Source organism: Corticium candelabrum, chromosome 1 (assembly GCF_963422355.1).
Source record: "Corticium candelabrum chromosome 1, ooCorCand1.1, whole genome shotgun sequence".
Lineage (NCBI taxonomy): Eukaryota > Metazoa > Porifera > Homoscleromorpha > Homosclerophorida > Plakinidae > Corticium > Corticium candelabrum.
In genome coordinates this window covers 4,162,508-4,167,674 of record NC_085085.1, presented here as the reverse complement: position 1 = coordinate 4,167,674, position 5,167 = coordinate 4,162,508, and the positions used below count along the sequence as shown (strand labels likewise).

The 5,167-nt window shown below is 39.3% G+C and overlaps 1 protein-coding gene across 1 annotated transcript in view; it reads right to left on the bottom strand.

Annotated features, from left to right (window-relative positions):
• The window catches only part of LOC134189615 (uncharacterized), a 1,853-nt gene extending 1,737 nt beyond the window's left edge, over window positions 1-116 (bottom strand). Inside the window, exon 1 of the mRNA XM_062657948.1 lies at window positions 59-116. The gene's annotated coding sequence lies outside the window, so the exon portion shown is untranslated. The remainder of the gene's footprint in view (window positions 1-58) is intronic.
• Between the last annotated feature and the right edge of the window lie 5,051 nt (window positions 117-5,167).

The following is a 5,167-nucleotide window of genomic DNA, read 5'->3' as shown; positions in this document are numbered from 1 at the left end:
CAAAAAGCAAGTCGCACATCAGTAATTGCGTTAGTGAGTTGAAACCATCACAACTAACCGAAACAACAAGTTACCGACGTCTGAAACGATCGAACAACACGCAATAGAGATAGTGCGTTTGACGTCACAATCACGTGATATCCCGGAAGTCGCCATCTTAGGGGGCAAGCGTACTAGCATGGCTCTGTTTTCGGCTGCCACGATCGTAGAATTCAGGGCAGCAACATACGTTTTTAGTCTATACCGGCTATGCCAACCAGTCAGGGATCTGAAACGCGTCATTTGAGCAACAGACAACGGGCAGCGTGGATCTCCAGCCTAGTCAGAAAGGACTGGAAGCCGTCGCAGCATTCTTGTGTTTGCTCTGAGCACTTTCTGTCTGGTAGAGCTGTCAGTTGGGTGTGGCTTTAGCTGTTCCCGTATGCACTTTCTCGCGGTTTGCAGTGGTCTGGTAGTACGAGGCTCGGCAGTCAATGGACGTCTTGCAACCGCGATTTTGACATAAACGAAGTGCTGTCTTTTTGCACACCTTTTGAGCAGTAACCTGCGCCGTTTATTGAAAGGGGGCCTCGATTTTTGTCGTCAGCTGAACGTGGTTTCTCGGCACAAATCAACTTCAATAAATTAGGCGACAGGTAAAGTCATTTATAATTACTATTCTTCGCAGTTAAGCAAATTTTCATTTTTCATAAAATCTTTTTTCGGGTGCAATTTATGCGTCAATATTGACACTGTTGCATGCACTTCATACATCAAATCATGTACTATTTATTGCAAATTTATTTCCTGTGTGCAATTAATTCAATAATATGCAGAAAAGTGCAAAGTACTCAGGTAATTTAATTCTATTTCACAACTACTAAGTTACTAAGAAGATTTATTAACAGATAAACACTCTAATAGGGTAGTATACAATTAAAATAACAGCATAGGATATGTGTGTACACAATATTTACTAAGCATTATCTAGTTGGATAAACACGTACACAAAATAATGTACTCTAATAATCATTACTAATCGGATCATTTAATGTAAACAACATACTAATTACTAATGCATAGAATATGATGATGATGATGACGACATATTGATAACACTGCTGGTTGTCACACAGCTGTTGAGGTAATCTATATTTAGAACTAACATTGGTTTAAATCAAATTATGTTAATTAATTTAAGTTAAGTTAATGACTCTTAGTTAAGTTGATGGTATCAGTCATTGTGTTGTGACACTTATAGGTGTATACATTGGATATACATTTTGGCAACTGGCATTATATTTCAAACTAGGCTTTGGTTGTTATATAGTTGGTGACATGAATGACAGTAACTGAGGTATATAATTAGTATACTGTGTGTGTGTGTGTGTGTGTGTGTGTGTGTGTGTGTGTGTGTGTGTGTGTGTGTGTGTGTGTGTGTGTGTGTGCGTGCATGAGTGCGTGTGTGCGTGTGTGTGCTTGTGTGTGCATGTGTGTGCGTGTGTGTGTGTGTGCATGTGTGCGTGTGTGTGCATGTGTGTGCGTGTGTGTGTGTGTGCGTGTGTGTGTGTGTGTGTGTGTGTGTGTGTGTGTGTGTGTGTGAGTGTGTGTGTGTGTGTGTGTGTGTGTGTGTGTGTGTGTGTATGGTGTAAGGAAGTTGAAATAGAGTATTTGTACAGGGTAGAAGTCTAACAGAAGGCATATCAGACAGGTGCCAACTGGTTCTTCTAAAGGCAGGAAAATCTTAGAGACTTGGCCAAAGTCAGGGGTAACGGCATACTTAATACTTAATTAAATGTTACATGGAACTTAAATGCTGTTAGAATGGCGTTCATTGGCAGCTTAATTTTTTGTACAGTCTGAATTGCCTTTAGATTTCTCATGATATATGTTTGCAGCCAATGACTAGGAACCTTATATTTGCTTACTTTTACAGATAGTTGTATAGTCATTAGTCAAAGTGAAATTTGTTATGTTAATTAATTAATGGTGAACTCTACCTTGGACTTTGAACAATTTCTAAATGTGTTATTAAAAGAACCTATTTTTTACATGTTGTTCTTACATGTTCAATTTCCTTACATGCTTTGCTGACGGAGAATTGGGCAAAGTATTCCTTGTACAATGCTTTTCTAAGACAAATAGTCTGCACAGTCGTTTCGACTAAAACTAATTTACTTACTTTTGCGAGAGCACAAACAAGAAAGAAATCATGCAATAAGGCAAACATTAGTAAAGTTTGTGAGTCACTGTTTTACTCAAATCAAAAATGCACAACTACCTGATGTAAACAAACTGAAGTTAGAACAAGTAACTGTATAATCAATCTAGACAAGAATCAAACAAGAGGAGGCAAACAATTATTGTGTGCTAGAGCACCACACTTTGCTTGATACCGGCCATTTTAGCAGACGTTCTATCTGCTATTATCAATACTTGTTTGAAGACTGTGAACTCTTTTTGACCGGAGCTTTCTTTTTAGTAGAGTGTGACGACAAAAGTTTTTCATGTTGGTATTGTTTGATTTTCTCTGCATTAATGATGGACGACCAGCCTTAAGAGGTTTTCCTCCACACTTTTTAATGGCTCGTCTGCTTACAGCTGTTGGTTGTACTGTAATGGTGCGTTTGTTGCTTCTGATTTTACGTCCGTGTCCCTTTCCAAACTTGTGCAGAGCAGATATTAACAATGGCTTTGTGTCAGATTTCTCTTTGCCATCAGCACGTCTAATTTTTTTGTACTGGCTGCAAAATTCTCGTATAGCTGTTGTAAATACAGTGTCCCTACTTGCCAATCCTTTCTTAATGTCTGTCATGACGTATGTCAAATCTGTTAGAGTGTCTTCAAAATTGCTAGAGGTGGTGTGGCTCTGATGCTGTTGTGGGTCTTCACTTGCATGATCAGATTCTGGTGATGCAGGTTCATAGTCAATAGTTGTTTCTTGGTCTTCAATTTCTGTGTGTTGAGAGCTTGGAAATGTTTCGGTTCTTTTACTCCACTCTGGTTGCATCCCTAGATCTTTCACATAGGTGTCTTCTTCTTTCTGGTGCAGATGGCTGTAGAATGCAACTGGTAGTGCTGCCTCTCCGATTGCTATTTTGGCATACAGTTGGCGGCCACATACTGATGATGTTGGTATTTTATTTAACAGTATAGACACAAACTTAAGGCAATTGTAAAACTACTAATGATGGCAGCACTCTAGTGTGTGTAACAGCTTTCGAAGCAGTAAACCATTCGTCACGTCAACTGTCGTGTTGTGAAGCCTAATAAGTTGCTAGGGTGTTTATTACGACACGCCTTTATTGGTGTAACAGCTTGTCAGTTGTTTGTATACTAGCCCGCATTCGTCATTAATTAAATATTAATAATCGGTTATCCTTCATTAAAAGTTTCGACTTGAACACTGCAAACACAACGAAAATTGACGTATTATTTGACTGAACCTGGCAAAAGAAAATATCATCTGTACCCGCGAAAGCATAAAAATATTCAAGACGCTGTACGAAAGCACAACATGCAGAAGCAACACAAGAAAGAGATGCCAATCACTTGTAGAGAAACAGTCGGAGGAAGGCATGCAGGGTAAGTAAGCCAAAGTGGAACCCGCTCGGGTTTACTCCCTAATTCTATGTGTCCACGGATCCCTACCGAGATTACTGGTTGCGGTTTGGAACATTTGTGATGGCTCTTGCACGTCATTCTTGAGAGCAAGCAGTCCACGGGTTTCTCACAAATCTACAAGACATTAGCAAACAGGAACGGAGGAAGCAAATTTACATTGGTCCGGCATAACGCGCGTTAAGAGGCGTGACTTCGTCACCTGACTATAATATTATCTCTATATTAGTTATATGAACTTGGCAAGCGAAAACACCCACTCAAGACAAGGACGTAAATGAGTTGTCTCTGGTACAAATAGAGGATTATGCACATATTAAAGCAAGTTCATGCACTCGATGAGTTTTTACTGTAATTCCGCGGACATTTCAATTCTTGGAAGTTTAATTAAGTAAGATGACAAGAAACACAGGTGAAGAATTAGCCCGTATGTATATAAAATACGCCACCTGTGGTAATAATATTTTACGTCCATGCATCACCTAGAGCAATGAGGACTCGTTTCGTCAGCTCAATCAACAATTAGACTGTTTTGTTCAAAGTCAATGAGGACGAACTGATTTTAGCACAAACCATTCAGGTAGCCGTCAAAACAGAGGAAGCCGTAAAGTCTGCTACAGAAACCGTTCATGGGCCAGCGGGGTAGGCAGGAAAAAATTAGTAATAGTATGATCTCCATTGTAATACAAAGAACTGTACGTGTATTTAAACGTAGATTTACTACGTAACAACGTACCATCTCGGTACTGTCTAATTATGTACATAAAATAACTAAACCAAAATAAATCAGTAACTACACCCATAAATTTTGGAGGTGATGAATTCCTTCCAAGCAACGACTTTCGGTTTAATTAAAGAATTGCGGCATTTAATTAAAAATATCCGAGCTTTGGAGGGCTGACAGACGAACATCTCACTTAGCAATAATTTAGTTAAAACGTTGCTAAAACAGAATATACAGAATGTGTCATGTATTAGGCTCGAGTGTCTAATCGGTCGTCTCTTCCTAGAAAAGAAAAGGAATCTAGGATGCACTTAATTTCTCCTTCCAGGAGCTATAATCGACCTGCTGCACACTCGACCCCATAAAGTCTACATGTCTGGAAAAGCAGACCGAATGCCACTTGTGAGGGAATATTGCAACATCGTAAATGACTAGAAGGAGAAGAAGCGTTTCCTCGTGATCTAGCTAAACTTGTCGAGTTGGCCTACCCAGACTACATCTATAGAGGTACGTGGATCGAGAAGCCCAGCAAGTCGAGACGCATACGTTTTTAGGTTTACCGTGCCAATTTATAAGTTTAAACAAAGCTTCAATATTTTTAATATCAATGTCTTGAGTGTAGAACATGTTCCTAAAATTGTTGCCACTCTCGCACAAGCTAATAATGTGGCACAGACAGACAGACGAACAGAACAATCACTCTAACCTTTGCTGCGCATGCGCTCAAGGCGCAATTATATAAAACAAATTTTAAGTTATGAGCTAGCATCAATAAACTTAGGTCAACTTTAGTAAATACGCTATTACACTATTGTCAAGCCGCAATACCGATAAAGATAGTTT